A 20,599-nucleotide genomic window follows, 5' to 3' on the forward strand; every position below is an offset into this window, starting at 1 on the left:
TGCCAACCAGCTTCTCTTCTTGCTTCTCTTTATAAAGCAAGGCTATGATATTTAACTGAACATTCAGAGAATCAGGAGCAGAAGCTAGTCAGCAGATGACTATAAGCATTCAAATCAAAGATGATTGGTCACATGATGACTACTGTAACAGTTTAAGCTGTGTATAGGAGGGGACGCCAAACTGAATTTTTGTCCTGGGTACAGGAAAACCTAGATTTGCCTCTGCCTGGGTCACTGGTGCGGCAGGATGATCTGATATATCACTATGAACAGAATAATGTTCGCTGAAGCCAAACTATGAAAATCCAATCGTTTAGATCAATTGACAATGGAAAATCTATATAAAAAAAGGGAATGAACACTGCCAATCTGTAAGGGATATTCTATCATAAACTCATTTTCTTCATCCACTGGAAATGTGATAACTGTGTGGGACCCATGCTGATCTAACAGTTAATAATCATCTATTGTCTCATCTTTTTTTTATAGATATACATGTTTGCTACATCAGAACAGAGGAGGTTCTTCAACTGCTCTATCATCATCTCTTAGAAGAGCCCATTAAAATTGGTGAAATTGCAAGAAAAAAATCTAAAATCTGTAAAGAGCGGATATTTAGGTACAAATGTACACAATGTAACCAATACATCAAAGCAGAAATCAATCAGCCGCAAAAATATAGGATGGTTTATTAAAATGAATCACATAGCAGCTGACAAGAATTTATACTCTCTTCAGTATACCCTATTTATGTAAAATATGTTATATAATGAATAGCCTAGAATATTTTGCGAGTTGAGCAAAATACTTCAGATTTATATAATAAAAGGATATACAGATTTATTGGTAAATATATACAGTATATAACATATTCGTTCTGATCTGACCTGCCATGCCTGTAAAATCAACATCATTAGTTAACTGCTTTCTGCTCCTTACAGGACCACCCACTGTGCTTATTTGTCCTGCTGCTTGCACCCCCTTGCAGGTAGATTTTTTTTTTTTTTACTAATCCTGACATAATACTTTATTTAACCAAACACAAAAAGCAGCTCATCTGATCCCAGCAGGTGGAAATTAAAGGCCTACTGACAGAGAATGATATAGCTCAAGGGCTGCAAGAATGGAAATGAAGGCAGAAAATGTTCAGATTGTTTATTTATTTATTTTACTCGCTTATATAGCGCCATTAATTCCACAGCGCTTTACAGACATTATCGGCACTGTCCCCAATGGTGCTCCCAATCTAGATTCCCTATCAGAAATTGTGGGAGGAAACGAGAGAACCCGGAGGGAACCCGAGAACCCGGAGGAAACACACGCAAACACGGGGAGAATATACAAACTCCTTACAGTTGTTGTCCTTGCCGAGATTTGAACCCAGAATCTTAGTGCTGCACTAATAATGCAATAATTAAAGAACAACTGTGTTAATGTGTTTTTCTTTTCTTATGCAAATACTTGTTCATACAAATATGTTCTAATTTTGCATATGGAAATACAATTCTCAATGGCGCATGTAGAGCATGACGTTAAATGGACACTGCCAGACACGTTGAGTGCATGAACATTAAAGATAATTAAAGAAAAAAGTTATCTGTCATTTTGCATACTGCAGAATATTGCATCAGTTACAGAAGACTCACATGATTTCAGGCACAGCTTCTCCATAATACCTTGCAGCTATCACATCACTTGGTATAGAGGAGACAATCAAGAGGGACTATTAGCTTGTATGAAAGCTGAGACAGGGAATGCAGCAGCTATTTTACGGTGCTTTAGGACAGAGAAATTTTGTTAGAGCTCACAGCTCAGCACTAAAGAAAGGGAGAGAAACTCTAAAACATTGTACAAATATTCCAGACAGCAAGAGTTTGGGAGCTCTACCACCATCACACAAGTCAGCAGTTATATGTGCAGTAGCACTACCAAATGCAAGTCACATTTGGCCTCCTTTGCCTCTGGCAAGCATACTGGGGCAGAGCAAGGTGAGAGCACTATGGAATATATGGCACATCATTGGTCTCAGTCATCTCAGTTAACTCTGACAGCGACACTGTCAGTTTGAGTTACTGTTCTGACTGTTCTGCACAGTCCTCCTCCTGCGTCATCGAAACAGTTATTCTTTTACATTGTGTACTTTCAATTCTGACCAGGGCCGGACTGTCCATCTGGCAATTCTGGCAAAAGCCAGAAGGGCCTGTCTGGTTGTGGGCTGCCTTGTCTGCTACGTTGTTAACAGAATTAGTGTTCTCCAGACACCCATACTGTTAAGAGTTGTGATGGAGCACAAAGTCGCTGACTCAGTCACTTACCCCAGCAGGCCATGGGTATCATTGGAAATACTGGTCTTGTAGTAAATCTTCCTTTCCTCCATCCAGGGTAATATTAGTAATATATCCCATGTAGTTCATGGGGACGGGGACAACATGGGCCTGTGTGATTTCAAATGCCAGGACTGAATTTCAGCCCCAGTCCGTACCTGATTCTGACAGTGATACCGCAATATCTCTTACTCACCTAAAACATACTGAACACACTTTGATGACTAAGGAAGATATTTCACAGCAACTTATTTCTATTTGTTTACTAAATTAGATGAATAGTCAGCTTTTGCACTTACATGACATGGGACTGAGTACAAATTCCTAGCTGTATTGGTGGTTCTGTCAGCTCTGATTGTAGGGGCATTGGCAGCTGAGGAAAGGATGGAATTCTGAGTCATGGCAAAATAAAAGAGGTGAGTCAAGCAAGGTTTAAGGTGTAAAGGACTCAGGACTAGTGATGAGTAGGGTTGAGCGAAACGGGTCGATCATTTTCAAAAGTCGCCGACTTTTGGCTAAGTCGGCGTCTCATGAAACCCGATCCGACCCCTGTGCTTGTCGGCCATGCGGTACGCGACTTTCGCGCCAAAGTCGCGTTTCAATGACGCGAAAAGCGCCATTTCTCAGCCAATGAAGGTGAACGCAGAGTGTGGGCAGCGTGATGACATAGATCCTGGTCCCCACCATCTTAGAGAAGGGCATTGCAGTGATTGGCTTGCTGTCTGCGGCGTCACAGGGGCTATAAAGGGGCATTCCCGCCGACCGCCATCTTACTGCTGCTGATCTGAGCTTAGGGACAGGTTGCTGCCGCTTCGTCAGAAGCAGGGAGAGCGTTAGGCAGGGTCCACTAACCACCAAACCGCTTGTGCTGCAGCGATTTCCACTGTCCAACACCACCTTCGGTGTGCAGGGACTGTGGAAGCTATTTTTTTTTTTTTTTTTCCCCTCAGCGCTGTAGCTCATTGGGCTGCCCTAGAAGGCTCCGTGATAGCTGTATTGCTGTGTGTACGCCACTGTGGAAACCAACTGCTTTTTTCAAAGCACATATCCTCTTGTTCCTTCCTTTCTGCACAGCTATCTTTTTTGTTTGTCCACACTTTTTATTTAATTTGTGCATCAGTCCACTCCTATTGCTGCCTGCCATACCTGGCTTACATTACTGCAGGGAGATAGTAATTGTAGGACAGTTTTTTTTTTTTTTTTGTTTTTTTTTGTGGGAGATTAAGATTGGCATTTCTGCTACAGTGCCATCCCTGTGTGTGCCATCTCTCACTGAGTGGGCCATAGAAAGCCTATTTATTTTTTCCGTGATTTGTGTTCTAAAATCTACCTCAACACAAAAACACTACATCAATCAGTGGGAGAAAAATATTGGCCTCAGTCAGGGCTTGTGTGCCACTGCTGTGTGTGCTATCTCTCATTCAGTGGGCTATAGCAAGCCTATTTTTTTATTTTTTTTTTTAATATTATTTGGTTTCTAAAGTCTCCCTGAAAAAAAAAAAAAACCTAAAAAAACAGTGGGAGAGTAATATTGCCCTTTCAGCTTGTGTGCCAGTCTTGACTCCTGGGTGTGCCACCTCTCTCCCTCTCATTCAGTGGGCCATAGAAAGCCTATTTATTTTTTTTTTTAAATATTATTGGGTTTCTAAAGTCTCCCTGAAAAAACAAAAAATACATAAAAAAACAGTGGGAGAGTAATATTGCCCTTTCAGCTTGTGTGCCAGTCTTGACTCCTGGGTGTGCCACCTCTCTCCCTTTCATTCAGTGGGCCATAGAAAGCCTATTTATTTTTTCCGTGATTTGTGTTCTAAATTCTACCTCAACACAAAAACACTACATCAATCAGTGGGAGAAAAATATTGGCCTCAGTCAGGGCTTGTGTGCCACTGCTGTGTGTGCTATCTCTCATTCAGTGGGCTATAGCAAGCCTATTTTTTTATTTTTTTTTTTAATATTATTTGGTTTCTAAAGTCTCCCTAAAAAAAAAAAAAAACCTAAAAAAACAGTGGGAGAGTAATATTGCCCTTTCAGCTTGTGTGCCAGTCTTGACTCCTGGGTGTGCCACCTCTCTCCCTCTCATTCAGTGGGCCATAGAAAGCCTATTTATTTATTTTTTTAAATATTATTGGGTTTCTAAAGTCTCCCTTAAAAAAAAAAAAAACCTAAAAAAACAGTGGGAGAGTAATATTGCCCTTTCAGCTTGTGTGCCAGTCTTGACTCCTGGGTGTGCCACCTCTCTCCCTCTCATTCAGTGGGCCATAGAAAGCCTATTTATTTTTTTTTTTAAATATTATTGGGTTTCTAAAGTCTCCCTTAAAAAACAAAAAATACATAAAAAAACAGTGGGAGAGTAATATTGCCCTTTCAGCTTGTGTGCCAGTCTTGACTCCTGGGTGTGCCACCTCTCTCTCTCTAATTGTGGGCCATAGAAAGCCTTTTTTTTTTTTTTATATTATTTGGTTTCTAAAGTCTCCCTGAAAAAAAAAAAAACATAAATTAGGTGGGAGATTAATATTGACATTAGTGCTTGAGTGACAGTCCTGCGTGTGTGTCATCTCTGTGATTTTGTGCCACAGAAAACAGAGTGTGTAACATTGTGCCTGATTTTCCTTGTGGTCTCACCAACCTGTTAAGGGATATTGAAATCATACTGAAGTTATAGCTCACCGTGTAAGTTGTTTGACAGCAACAAATAAAGTTACTTTGGTTAAGATTTTAAAACAATGAGGAAGTCTGGTGCAAGAGGTCGTCGTGGGCGTTCATTGTCAGCTGGTAATGATGGTAGTGGTAGTGGAGCATCAGGTGGTCGTGGGGATAAAAATATTCCACCTAAGTCTGGAGCTGTGGAGCCAGTTTCGTCGTCAGGCTACACAAGGCCTCGAACGCTCTCTTTTCTGGGAGTAGGAAAACCGCTTTTAAAGGCGGAGCAGCAACAGCAAGTTTTGGCTTACATTGCAGACTCAGCCTCTAGCTCTTTTGCCTCCTCTTCCGAAACTGGTAAATGTAAAAGCAGCGCGTCGCTTGTGGATGTTCACGGTCAGGGACAAGTCGCTTCCTTGTCCTCCTCAGCAAAAACTACAACAAGAGAGAAGGATGCAGCAGGCGACACAACGGGTCACTCCATGGAGCTCTTTACACATACCGTCCCTGGCTTAGAAAGTGAAACATTTAACAGGCCATGCCCATTACAAGTATATTCTGACATGGAGTGCACTGATGCACAGCCACAGCCAGAGTACTATGCTGCTCCTTTGACTCAGACCACCACATTGCCCTCTCAGGGTACAGATCCACAATCAGACCCTGATGAGACTATGTTGCCCCGCCACGAACGCTATACCACCGACCGACACAGTGACACAGACGAAGTTGCACACGAGCTCGAAGAGGAGGTAATAGATGACCCAGTTATTGACCCCGATTGGCAGCCATTGGGGGAACAGGGTGCAGGCGGCAGTAGTTCAGAAGCGGAGGTGGAGGAGGGGCCGCAGCAGGCATCAACATCGCAACAGGTTCCATCTGCCGGGCCCGTATCTGGCCCAAAACGCGTGTCAAAGCCAAAACCTGTTGGAGCACAGCGTTGCCATCCGGTTAAAGCTCAGTCTGCAATCCCTGAAAAGGGATCCGAGTCTAGGAAGAGTGCAGTCTGGCATTTTTTTAAACAACATCCAACTGATCAGCGCAAAGTCATCTGTCAAAAATGTTCAACTAGCTTAAGCAGAGGTCAGAATCTGAAAAGTCTAAATACTAGTTGCATGCATAGACACTTAACCACCATGCATTTTCAAGCCTGGACTAACTACCAAACGTCCCTCAAGGTTGTAGCACCCTCGGCCAATGAAGCTAGTCAGCAACGCAACATCCCTTCCGTCACTGTAAGGCCACCATTTTCCGCACCACCGGCAGTATCTGTGCAGGTTTCTTTGCCAGCCAAAAGCAGTCAGGGTCAGGGAATCACCAGTTTTGTAGGAGGAAATATTGCATCTAGGGCACCGGCGGAAACAATACCGTCTCCAACCGTCTCTCAGTCTGCCATGTACACCGGCACACCCGAAAGTTCCACGATCTCCAGCTCTCCAGTCCAGCTCACCCTACATGAGACTCTGGTTAGAAAAAGGAAGTACTTATCCTCGCATCCGCGTACACAGGGTTTTAACGCCCACATAGCTAGACTAATCTCGTTAGAGATGATGCCCTACCGGTTAGTTGAAAGCGAAGCTTTCAAAGCCCTGATGGAGTACGCTGAACCACGATACGAGCTACCCAGTCGACACTTTTTTTCCAGAAAAGCCATCCCAGCCCTGCACCAGCATGTTAAACAGCGCATCGTCCATGCACTCAGGCAATCTGTGAGTACAAAGGTGCACCTGACTACAGATGCATGGACCAGTAGGCATGGCCAGGGACGTTATGTGTCCATCACGGCACACTGGGTGAATGTGGTGGATGCAGGGTCCACAGGCGACATCAATTTAGGGACAGTTGTGCCTAGCCCACGGTCTAGGAAACAGTTGGCTGTAGGCGTTCGCACCCCCTCCTCCTCCTCCTCCTCGTCCTCCTGCAGAAGCTACAGCTCTTCCACAGAACGCAGTCTGCCAACCACTCCATCGGCAGATGACACTGTTGCACACCAGTTGTCCCATTATGGGCCAGCTACTGCCAAGCGTCAGCAGGCTGTATTGGCTATGAAGTGCTTGGGCGACAACAGACACACCGCGGAAGTTCTGTCCGAGTTCTTGCAACAAGAAACGCAGTCGTGGCTGGGCACAGTAGATCTTGAGGCAGGCAAGGTAGTGAGTGATAACGGAAGGAATTTCATGGCTGCCATCTCCCTTTCCCAACTGAAACACATTCCTTGCCTGGCTCACACCTTAAACCTGGTGGTGCAGTGCTTATTGAAAACTTATCCTGGGTTCTCCGACCTGCTCCTCAAAGTGCGTGCACTTTGCTCACATATCCGACGTTCGCCTGTACACGCCAGCCGTATGCAGACCTATCAGCGGTCTTTGAACCTTCCCCAGCATCGCCTAATCATAGACGTTGCAACAAGGTGGAACTCAACACTGCACATGCTTCAGAGACTGTGCGAACAGAGGCGTGCTGTTATTTATTTGTGGGAGGATACACGGGCAGGCAGTAGGATGGCAGACATGGAGTTGTCAGGTGTGCAGTGGTCTAAGATACAAGACATGTGTCAAGTCCTTCAGTGTTTTGAGGAATGCACACGGCTGGTTAGTGCAGACAACGCCGTAATAAGCATGAGCATCCCCCTAATGCGTCTGCTGATGCAAAGTTTGACGCACATAAAGGAGCAGGCGTCTGCACCAGAGGAAGAGGAAAGCCTTGATGACAGTCAGCCATTGTCTGGTCAGGGCAGTGTACAGGACGAGGTAGCGGGCGAAGAGGAGGTGGAGGACGAGGAGGATGATGGGGATGAGTATATTTTTAATGCCGAACCTTTCCCGGGGGCACAGGAATTTGGTTGCGTGTCACGGCCGGGTTCTGGTTTTTTGAGGGACACAAGTGACGTAGATTTGCCTGCAACTGCCCCTCAACCAATCACAACCGGAGATTTGACAACTGGAACTTTGGCCCACATGGCGGATTATGCCTTACGTATCCTAAAAAGGGACACACGCATTACGAAAATGATGAACGATGACGATTACTGGTTGGCCTGCCTCCTTGATCCACGCTATAAAGGCAAATTGCAAAATATTATGCCACATGAGAACTTGGAACTAATATTAGCAACCAAACAATCAACTCTTGTTGACCGTTTGCTTCAGGCATTCCCAGCACACAGCGCACGTGATCGTTCTCACACGAGCTCCAGGGGGCAGCAGACTAGGAGTGTTAGGGGTGCACACATCAGAAGTGGCGTTGGACAGAGGGGTTTTCTGACCAGGTTGTGGAGTGATTTTGCTATGACCGCAGACAGGACAGGTACTGCTGCATCAATTGAAAGTGACAGGAGACAACATTTGTCCAGTATGGTTACTAACTATTTTTCATCCCTTATCGATGTTCTCCCTCAACCGTCATTCCCATTTGATTACTGGGCCTCCAAATTAGACACCTGGCCAGAATTGGCAGAATATGCATTGCAGGAGCTTGCTTGCCCGGCAGCAAGTGTCCTATCAGAAAGAGTATTCAGTGCTGCAGGTTCAATATTAACCGAAAAAAGGACTCGTCTGGCTACCCAAAATGTTGACGATCTAACATTCATTAAAATGAACCACAACTGGATTTCGAAATCTTTTGCCCCACCTTGCCCGGCCGACACCTAGCTTTCCTATGAAAAGCTCTTGCCTGTGAATTACTTTTCTAATGTCTAATTTGCTGCAGCTGATTGTACAGCATACGACATGTTTACACCTCCCTAAATGGCAAAACTCCCCACACGGGGCCGTGGTATCGCGACTTGGCGCAAGCACCCGTGAGACTGCTGTTTGTCTGAAGAGGTGGGTGTGCTCGCTTTTGGTTGACAGCATTGCTACTGGGTCCCTCATAGTACAATGTAGTGTCTCTGGCGGTGGTGGTGCGCACCCAACGTCAGACACACCGTTGTAACATGAGGGGCCCTGGGGCGGTCCCGCCGGCCTCAAGAGAGTTCCCCCCTACCCCAGCTCAAAATGTGCTCTACCACGTGCAAAATTATGTCGCACAGCTCCACCAATCTTTAGTCTATTCGCTGACATCATTCAATGTCTGGCACTGACAATACAAATTTGTAGACATCTATGATGCAACTTAAAGTAGTCTGTGTCTGTGTCCTATATTGGCACCATTAAATAGTTACTGCCAAATTACTATGTCAGAAACTCAGTAGATGAGCCCACCCCTGTACCTAAGTATGCCACCTTTTTTTTTGTTTTGGTTGTTTTGCGAGACATTAACATCTATTTATATTTTGGGAGTACTGGGACAGACACTCCTTGCACTACTCCTCCACTCACCACCAAGCTGCCTGTGTATCCATGTAACCGCTGTAAAGCTGCCATGAGCCTATTGTTTGTTATTTTAGGCCTTTGATAGCCTGTCTGCGGTCCCTACTTTAAATACTCCTCCACTCACCACCAAGCTGCCTGTGTATCCATGTAACCGCTGTAAAGCTGCCATGAGCCTATTGTTTGTTATTTTAGGCCTTTGATAGCCTGTCTGCGGTCCCTACTTTAAATACTCCTCCACTCACCACCAAGCTGCCTGTGTATCCATGTAACCGCTGTAAAGCTGCCATGAGCCTATTGTTTGTTATTTTAGGCCTTTGATAGCCTGTCTGCGGTCCCTACTTTAAATACTCCTCCACTCACCACCAAGCTGCCTGTGTATCCATGTAACCGCTGTAAAGCTGCCATGAGCCTATTGTTTGTTATTTTAGGCCTTTGATAGCCTGTCTGCGGTCCCTACTTTAAATACTCCTCCACTGACCAGACCACTGCTGCCCGTGTACCCCTGGAACCAATTATAAAGTGCCTACAGCCAGCCCATTTTCTTATGTTAGGCCTTTGAAGCCTGTCTGCGGTCCCTACTTTAAATACTCCTCCACTGACCACCAAGCTGCCTGCCCGTGTATCCATGTAACCGCTGTAAAGCTGCCATGAGCCTATTGTTTGTTATTTTAGGCCTTTGATAGCCTGTCTGCGGTCCCTACTTTAAATACTCCTCCACTCACCACCAAGCTGCCTGTGTATCCATGTAACCGCTGTAAAGCTGCCATGAGCCTATTGTTTGTTATTTTAGGCCTTTGATAGCCTGTCTGCGGTCCCTACTTTAAATACTCCTCCACTGACCAGACCACTGCTGCCCGTGTACCCCTGGAACCAATTATAAAGTGCCTACAGCCAGCCCATTTTCTTATGTTAGGCCTTTGAAGCCTGTCTGCGGTCCCTACTTTAAATACTCCTCCACTCACCACCACCAAGCTGCCTGCCCGTGTATCCATGTAACCGCTGTGAAACTGCCATGAGCCTATTGTTTGTTATGTTAGGCCTTTGATAGCCTGTCTGCGGTCCCTACTTTAAATACTCCTCCACTGACCAGACCACTGCTGCCCGTGTACCCCTGGAACCAATTATAAAGTGCCTACAGCCAGCCCATTTTCTTATGTTAGGCCTTTGAAGCCTGTCTGCGGTCCCTACTTTAAATACTCCTCCACTGACCACCAAGCTGCCTGCCCGTGTATCCATGTAACCGCTGTAAAACTGCCATGAGCCTATTGTTTGTTATTTTAGGCCTTTGATAGCCTGTCTGCGGTCCCTACTTTAAATACTCCTCCACTCACCACCAAGCTGCCTGTGTATCCATGTAACCGCTGTAAAGCTGCCATGAGCCTATTGTTTGTTATTTTAGGCCTTTGATAGCCTGTCTGCGGTCCCTACTTTAAATACTCCTCCACTGACCAGACCACTGCTGCCCGTGTACCCCTGGAACCAATTATAAAGTGCCTACAGCCAGCCCATTTTCTTATGTTAGGCCTTTGAAGCCTGTCTGCGGTCCCTACTTTAAATACTCCTCCACTCACCACCACCAAGCTGCCTGCCCGTGTATCCATGTAACCGCTGTGAAACTGCCATGAGCCTATTGTTTGTTATGTTAGGCCTTTGATAGCCTGTCTGCGGTCCCTACTTTAAATACTCCTCCACTGACCAGACCACTGCTGCCCGTGTACCCCTGGAACCAATTATAAAGTGCCTACAGCCAGCCCACTTTCTTATGTTAGGCCTTTGAAGCCTGTCTGCGGTCCCTACTTTAAATACTCCTCCACTGACCACCAAGCTGCCTGCCCGTGTATCCATGTAACCGCTGTAAAACTGCCATGAGCCTATTGTTTGTTATTTTAGGCCTTTGATAGCCTGTCTGCGGTCCCTACTTTAAATACTCCTCCACTCACCACCACCAAGCTGCCTGCCCGTGTATCCATGTAACCGCTGTGAAACTGCCATGAGCCTATTGTTTGTTATGTTAGGCCTTTGATAGCCTGTCTGCGGTCCCTACTTTAAATACTCCTCCACTGACCACCAAGCTGCCTGCCCGTGTATCCATGTAACCGCTGTAAAACTGCCATAAGCCTATTGTTTGTTATTTTAGGCCTTTGATAGCCTGTCTGCGGTCCCTACTTTAAATACTCCTCCACTCACCACCACCAAGTTGCCTGCCCGTGTATCCATGTAACCGCTGTAAAACTGCCATGAGCCTATTGTTTGTTATTTTAGGCCTTTGATAGCCTGTCTGCGGCCCCTACTTGCAATACTCCTCCACTGACCACAATGCTGCCTGGAGTGCCTGCCTGTGTATCCATGTAACCGATGTAAAACTGCCATGACTGCCTACTGTTTGTTATTTTAGGCCTTTGATAGCCTGTCTGCAGCCCCTACTTGCAATACTCCTCCACTGACCACACCAATGCTGCCCGTGTACCCCTGGAACCTATTTAAAAGTTCATAGAGCCTAGTTATATATTTTATGTACTATTAATAAGGCCATGATGGACTACGCTGTACCACGCTACAAGCTAACCAGTCGACACTTCTTTTGCGAGAAAAGCCATCCCAACCCTCCACCAGCATGTAGAAGACCGCATTGTCCATGCACTCTGGCAATCTGTGAGTACAAAGGTGCACCTGACAACAGACGCATGGACCTGTAGGCATGGCCACGGAAGATTACGTGTCCATTACGGCGCAATGGGTTAATGTGGTGGATGCATGGTCCACAGGGGACAGCCTACTAAGTCTGTCTGCAGTCCCTAATTCAAATTGTCCTCCACTGTCTAAATCGGAACTTCCACCTTCTGGCTTTCGGCCTATAGTATCAGAAATTAAACTGCATTTGGCCTTCAACTTTGGTTAGGGCCTACTAACGGCTTCTGCCCCTCCCTGGTGTTGCCCTCAACTAAATAAAGCTGAGCTTCAACCTTCTGCTCCAAATTACCATTTTGAAAAATGCAATAGGCTTTTCCGGCCTACTAAAGGTGTCTGTCTGTGTGCCCCTGCCTGGTGTTGTCCTCAACTAAATAAAGCTGAGCTTCAACCTTCCGGCTCTCATTAAGTGGTTTTAAAAAAAAAAAATGGTGGTTAGGGCCTACTAACGGCTTCTGCCCCTCCCTGGTGTTGCCCTCAACTAAATAAAGCTGAGCTTCAACCTTCTGCTCCAAATTACCATTTTGAAAAATGCAATAGGCTTTTCCGGCCTACTAAAGGTGTCTGTCTGTGTGCCCCTCCCTGGTGTTGTCCTCAACTAAATAAAGCTGAGCTTCAACCTTCCGGCTCTCATTATGTGGTTTTAAAAAAAAAAATGGTGGTTAGGGCCTACTAACGGCTTCTGCCCCTCCCTGGTGTTGTCCTCAACTAAATAAAGCTGAGCTTCAACCTTCCGGCTCTCATTAAGTGGTTTTAAAAAAAAAAAAAAGGTGGTTAGGGCCTACTAACGGCTTCTGCCCCTCCCTGGTGTTGCCCTCAACTAAATAAAGCTGAGCTTCAACCTTCTGCTCCAAATTACCATTTTGAAAAATGCAATAGGCTTTTCCGGCCTACTAAAGGTGTCTGTCTGTGTGCCCCTCCCTGGTGTTGTCCTCAACTAAATAAAGCTGAGCTTCAACCTTCCGGCTCTCATTAAGTGGTTTATAAAAAAAAAATGGTGGTTAGGGCCTACTAACGGCTTCTGCCCCTCCCTGGTGTTGTCCTCAACTAAATAAAGCTGAGCTTCAACCTTCCGGCTCTCATTAAGTGGTTTTAAAAAAAAAAATGGTGGTTAGGGCCTACTAACGGCTTCTGCCCCTCCCTGGTGTTGTCCTCAACTAAATAAAGCTGAGCTTCAACCTTCCGGCTCTCATTAAGTGGTTTTAAAAAAAAAAAGGGTGGTTAGGGCCTACTAACGGCTTCTGCCCCTCCCTGGTGTTGCCCTCAACTAAATAAAGCTGAGCTTCAACCTTCTGCTCCAAATTACCATTTTGAAAAATGCAATAGGCTTTTCCGGCCTACTAAAGGTGTCTGTCTGTGTGCCCCTCCCTGGTGTTGTCCTCAACTAAATAAAGCTGAGCTTCAACCTTCCGGCTCTCATTAAGTGGTTTTAAAAAAAAAAATGGTGGTTAGGGCCTACTAACGGCTTCTGCCCCTCCCTGGTGTTGTCCTCAACTAAATAAAGCTGAGCTTCAACCTTCCGGCTCTCATTAAGTGGTTTTAAAAAAAAAAAGGGTGGTTAGGGCCTACTAACGGCTTCTGCCCCTCCCTGGTGTTGCCCTCAACTAAATAAAGCTGAGCTTCAACCTTCTGCTCCAAATTACCATTTTGAAAAATGCAATAGGCTTTTCAGGCCTACTAAAGGTGTCTGTCTGTGTGCCCCTGCCTGGTGTTGTCCTCAACTAAATAAAGCTGAGCTTCAACCTTCCGGCTCTCATTAAGTGGTTTTAAAAAAAAAAAATGGTGGTTAGGGCCTACTAACGGCTTCTGCCCCTCCCTGGTGTTGCCCTCAACTAAATAAAGCTGAGCTTCAACCTTCTGCTCCAAATTACCATTTTGAAAAATGCAATAGGCTTTTCAGGCCTACTAAAGGTGTCTGTCTGTGTGCCCCTGCCTGGTGTTGTCCTCAACTAAATAAAGCTGAGCTTCAACCTTCCGGCTCTCATTAAGTGGTTTTAAAAAAAAAAAATGGTGGTTAGGGCCTACTAACGGCTTCTGCCCCTCCCTGGTGTTGCCCTCAACTAAATAAAGCTGAGCTTCAACCTTCTGCTCCAAATTACCATTTTGAAAAATGCAATAGGCTTTTCCGGCCTACTAAAGGTGTCTGTCTGTGTGCCCCTCCCTGGTGTTGTCCTCAACTAAATAAAGCTGAGCTTCAACCTTCCGGCTCTCATTAAGTGGTTTTAAAAAAAAAAATGGTGGTTAGGGCCTACTAACGGCTTCTGCCCCTCCCTGGTGTTGTCCTCAACTAAATAAAGCTGAGCTTCAACCTTCCGGCTCTCATTAAGTGGTTTTAAAAAAAAAAATGGTGGTTAGGGCCTACTAACGGCTTCTGCCCCTCCCTGGTGTTGTCCTCAACTAAATAAAGCTGAGCTTCAACCTTCCGGCTCTCATTAAGTGGTTTTAAAAACAAAAAGGGTGGTTAGGGCCTACTAACGGCTTCTGCCCCTCCCTGGTGTTGCCCTCAACTAAATAAAGCTGAGCTTCAACCTTCTGCTCCAAATTACCATTTTGAAAAATGCAATAGGCTTTTCCGGCCTACTAAAGGTGTCTGTCTGTGTGCCCCTGCCTGGTGTTGCCCTCAACTAAATAAAGCTGAGCTTCAACCTTCTGCTCCAAATTACCATTTTAAAAAATGCAATAGGCTTTTCCGGCCTACTAAAGGTGTCTGCCCCTCCCTGGTGTTGTCCTCAACTGAACAAAGCTGAGCTTCCACATTCTGGCTTTCGCCCTATACTATCAGATATTAAACTGCATTTGGCCTACTAGTGTGGTTAGGCCCTTGAAACAGTGTCTGCTGCTCTTGGGTTTGCTACTCCACTGAACAAAGCAATGCCGCCTGTTTAGTCCTGTTACCAATTTTGAACTGCATGTAGCCTACTTTATTCTTTGGCCCTATATCTGTTTCCTCCTCATCCTGCCCATTGCCCAGCCACTGCTAAATGAGTCTGCTGGTACATTGACCTAGACCACTACATTCCCCTTGTACTCTACACAGCCAGAATCTGTCCCTGCTGAAAGTAAGGTTCCCCTTCCCGCATGTTATACCACCTTACACAGGGACAAAGAGGAAGGTGCAGATGAAAGTGCAGGTTCCTTCATCAGGTGGGGGGGCATACTCGTTGGCGACGTCACTGGCACAGGGCCCCTCAGAGTACGCAAAAGTGTCGCTGCTGGTGGGAGGCGCCCCCGCCATGCAAACACACCGCCGTACTTTGAGGGGCCCTGTGCCAGTGGCAATGCGAACGAGTGGGCCCCCCCCCTGCTTGCTCAGGATCACAGCACTTGCAACTTTTAAATACTTACCTTTCCCTGCAACACCGCCGTGACGTAGTCCGCATTTCCTGGGCCCACGAAAAACTTGAGCCAGCCCTACTCCCCCCACAACTTTCCCCCAATTCCCTATGCCCAACTATTATTATACAGTTAATTAAGATTGGCAAGCTTCAGAAACAAGAATGGATGTTTTTGGCATTAAAATGGGCACTGTAGGTGTTTTCCTGGCCTCCACTCACTGCCGACTATGCTTCCCCATTGACTTGCATTGGGTTTCGTGTTTCGGTCGATCCCCGACTTTTAGCGATAATCGGCCGACTGCACTCGACTCGACTCTGGACAAAATCGGGTTTCCCAAAACCCTACTCGATCTTAAAAAAATGAAAGTCGCTCAACCCTAGTGATGAGCGAATATACTCGTTACTTGAGATTTCTCGAGCATGCTCGGGGGTCCTCCGAGTATTTTTAGTGCTCGGAGATTTAGTTTTTCTTGCCGCAGCTGAATGATTTACATCTGTTAGCCAGCATAAGTACATGTGGGGATTCCCTAGCAACCAGGCAAAATTATCTGGAAAATAATCTGTGGATGTCTAGGCTCAAATTGACTAGGATCTAAAACTCTCCATCAGTACATGAAGCAACATCACCTGTTCATTAAAGGAAAATCAAGCTGGCCAGTAACATGAGTAAGGCTCAAGCTGTCCACATGCCCCTTCTCCTCTTGCTTGTCTTTCTAGTTGCAAGTTCATATCAATCTTTTGAGGGGCAGGAATGCACTACCACAACCAGAATAGGAAGTGAAACTTCCATGATTGGGTGCTAGGTGTGGATTGCTAGGTGGTGATTATCTTCCTCCTCTACATCCTCCACAACATCCTCCTGAATGGACATGATTTCATCACAAATAGCAACAGGGCACTGATTTAAATTAATTTGCCACCCTCATTTTCTTTTGTGTATTTACAGCAGACAAGTTTCTCCTCCGCCGAGAGTAGCAAATCACATGCTAGATGGATTCCTATCAACTGGAATTGGGCATTGACGTAAATGCCCAAAACATTCTGGCTGTACTATGTCTGTGCAAAGTAACTCATACTCCCTACATGGTGCACATCTTGAATTTAATTGTGCAATATGTCTTAAAGAAATACAGTACAGAACAAAAGTTTGGACACACCTTCTCATTTAAAGATTTTTCTGTATTTTCATGACTATGAAAATTGTACATTCACACTGAAGGCATCAAAACTATGAATTAACACATGTTGAATTATATACTTAACAAAAAAGTGTGAAACAACTGAAATTATGTCTTATATTCTAGGTTCTTCAAAGTAGCCACCTTTTGCTTTGATGACTGCTTTGCACACTCTTGGCATTCTCTTGATGAGCTTGAAGAGGTAGTCACCGGGAATGGTCTTCCAACAATCTTGAAGGAGTTCCCATAGATGCTAAGCACTTGTTGGCCCTTTTGCCTTCACTCTGCGGTCCAGCTCACCCCAAACCATCTCGATTGGGTTCAGGTCTGGTGACTGTGGAGGCCAGGTCATCTGGCGTAGCACCCCATCACTCTCCTTCTTGGTCAAATAGCCCTTACACAGCCTGGAGGTGTGTTTGGGGTCATTGTCCTGTTGAAAAATAAATGATGGTCCAACTAAACGCTAACCGGATGGTATAGCATGCCGCTGCAAGATGCTGTGGTAGCCATGTTGGTTCAGTATGCCTTCAATTTTGAATAAATCCCCAACAGTGTCACCAGCAATGCACCCCCACACCATCACACCTCCTCCTCCATGCTTCACGGTGGGAACCAGGCATGTAGAGTCCATCCGTTCACCTTTTCTGCATCGCACAAAGACATGGTGGTTGGAACCAAAGAGCTCAAATTTGGACTCATCAGACCAAAGCACAGATTTCCACTGGTCTAATATCCATTCATTGTGTTCTTTAGCCCAAACAAGTCTCTTCTGCTTGTTCCCTGTCCTTAGCAGTGGTTTCCTAGCAGCTTTTACCATGAAGGCCTGCTGCACAAAGTCTCCTCTTAACAGTTGTTGTAGAGATGTGTCTGCTGCTAGAACTCTGTGTGGCATTTACCTGGTCTCTAATCTAAGCTGCTGTTAACCTGCAATTTCTGAGGCTGGTGACTCGGATAAACTTATCCTCAGAAGCAGAGGTGACTCTTAGTTTTCCTGGGGTGGTCCTCATGTGAGCCAGTTTCTTTGTAGCGCTTGATGGTTTTTGCCACTGCACTTGGGGACACTTTCAAAGTTTTCCCAATTTTTCGGACTGACTGACCTTCATTTCTTCAAGTAATGATGGCCACTCGTTTTTCTTTAATTAGCTGCTTTTTTCTTGCCATAATACAAATTCTAACGGTCTTTTCAGTAGGACTATCAGCTGTGTATCCACCAGACTTCTGCACAACACAACTGATGGTCCCAACCCCATTTATAAGGCAAGAAATCCCACTTATTAAACCTGACAGGGCACACCTGTGAAATGAAAACCATTCCCGCTGACTACCTCTTGAAGTTCATCAAGAGAATGCCAAGAGTGTGCAAAGCAGTCATCAAAGCAAAAGGTGGCTACTTTGAAGAACCTAGAATATAATACATAATTTCAGTTGTTTCACACTATTTTGTTAAGTATATAATTCTACATGTGTTAACTCATAGTTTTGATGCCTTCAGTGTGAATGTACAATTTTTATAGTCATGAAAATACAGAAAAATCTGTAAATGAAAAGGTGTGTCCAAACTTTTGGTCTGTACTGTATGCTTATTTAAAGAAGGTGGTGGCCACGGTCCAAGAGAGTATCTGGACATTTCAACCATTTTTACATGGCAAAGCACGCCTGCAGGTTTTGCAAAATCAGAATGGCCTGTCAAAACACTGCCTGTTTTTCAACATTGCAACGTAATGGAATTCTATGATGCATATGTGGGAGCATCTGTACAAGCAGTGTAAAGCAGTGACTGATTATATCCAACAACAGGTAAACTTGTGTAGGAAGGGATAGAGGGAGAACAGCAATTTCTGCATGATCTTCATCACCATGGGGCTGTTGGAGACCCTTAAGGTCAATGTTATACAGTATGTGGATGTGGAGGAGGGGGTAAAAGAGGAGGAGCAGCAGCAGATGTATGTTTTCAAACAGGACACTTGTTGCTCATCTCAAAATTGGGATACATTTCATTTAAAAAAAGCCATTGCTTCTTCTCTTTCCAAACAGCAGAACTATTGCTGCTCCCAAGAAAGGCATCATCATTGGAAGGCTTGAAAAAGCTACACTTTATTTAACCAAAAAAAAAACACTGTTTGCTACTCCCCTAACAGGCATAACTTTTGGACCGCCAGTCATCTGCTCCAAAAAACTGATATATTTTTTTTTACCATTTTTACTTATTTAAAAGCATAAACAGGTTCTTAGTACAGTGTTTTACTTAACAACTGTTGGTTGCTACCAGTTACTATTTATCTACCTGTTCTAAAATATGTTGTGGTCACTTGGGCATTACTATGGCTGTGTTTGAGTTAAACAGCTTGAAAGAGGATCAATACAATATGAGGCACACGTCTTTTCCAAACAATTCAAAGCTTTACATTATTTGCAATTCATGAAAAATCTATTTGCTGCAAATCAAATTTTGGAGAAAATTTGATGACGCCGGGCAATTCAAATTTCGTAATTTTTTTTTATCTCTACACAATATATGTAAGGCTCAGCCAAGTGATATCATTATAAAGTTAAGAAATACTCCCAGATGCTAGATTTCAGGAGCACTCAAGACCTTCCTTAGTTGTAATATGTTTTTATGCAACACGCTCTTTCCTTCCTCAGGGTGAGGAAACAACTTCAATGGCCATTAACTGTAACATCTAAAAACATTCATTAGCCAAATAAAGATATCAAACTCAAAACAAACTTGTTGTTTGTGTGCCCTGAGTTGGCAAGTCAGTCATCAAAATAGTTGCAGAATCATTACTATAAGGAAAGGAAGAATTTTTTTTTTTTATTCTTTTGTGTCTTGAAAAACAAACACAGTATATATACACACTGTGTGTCCAATTATGAGGCAAGTCAGCATTTTGACTATAATGTCATTTTTATGCATATTTTCCAACTCCAAGCCGTATAAACATGAATGCTTAACCCCTGCACTCCCGAGCCTGTTTTCACTTTCCTGACCAGGCCAAATTTTACAATTCTGCCCAGTGTAACCTTATGTGGTAATAACTTTAGAACGCTTTAATGTATCCCAGTGATTCTGAGATTGTTTTATATGACACATTGTACTTTATGACAGTAGTAAATTTAGGACAATATTTGTTCTGTTTATTTGTGAAAATGTCATAAATGTGGTGAAAATTTAGCAACTTTCAAACCTTTAATTTTTATGCCCTTAAACCAGCTATATCACACAAAATAGTTAATTAATAACATTTACCACATGTGTACTTTACATTACCATAATTTTTAAAGCAAAACATTTTTTGTTAGGAAGTTAGAAAGGTTAAAAATGTATCAGAAATTTCTTACTTTTTCAATAAAATTTACATAAACAATTATTTTGGTAACCTGCAGATATGGGGTTAATCTGCAGGTTAATAGCGTTGTGAACATGCCCAGCACCCACACTTAGGTCCGTTACCTCCCGGCAGTATTCGGGTCCCAGTTATAGGGGAGGGCCCAGTTTGGGTTTCGTCACTGCTCTGTGCATGGAGAGCAGCGGTTGTAACCACGCTGGTGGCACTGACTGACCGTGGCTCAGCATTGGATGGTATTATTTGTTATGAAATTTCTGAGTGTGTGGTCGAAAACTACTTTTGAGGCACAGCCCACAGCTTAGAAGGGAAGAACTACATACTGGAGTTCAGATATTGCTGGAATGGTTTGTGGATGTCATGTCACATTGGCGCCAGAACAGTGGACACTATTTTACAAACTACATTCCCCAATGAATTCATCTAGAGGTGCAATGAGCATGTTGACACCACGTGCATCACAGAATGTTATACCATTGAGCGATGAAGAAAGAATAAGTACATTTTTACCACTAAAATGTTGTTTTAGCCCCCAGCTTTTAATTTTTTTAAGGCTAATTGGAAAACATGGAGCTCACAGTTTGTTGTGCAATTTCTGATGAGTGTGCCAATGCCCTACATGTAATCGGGAATTATTTTTCAAGCACAGTAGAAAACTCAGAAAGGAAGAAGCGCCATATTATGGGTAAAAATGGCACCAAAACTTGTTACACAATTTCTGCTGAATATGGAAATACCCCATTTGTGGCTGTACAATATTGTTTAGCCACACGG

This window comes from Ranitomeya variabilis, chromosome 6 (assembly GCF_051348905.1).
Source record: "Ranitomeya variabilis isolate aRanVar5 chromosome 6, aRanVar5.hap1, whole genome shotgun sequence".
Classification (NCBI taxonomy): domain Eukaryota; kingdom Metazoa; phylum Chordata; class Amphibia; order Anura; family Dendrobatidae; genus Ranitomeya; species Ranitomeya variabilis.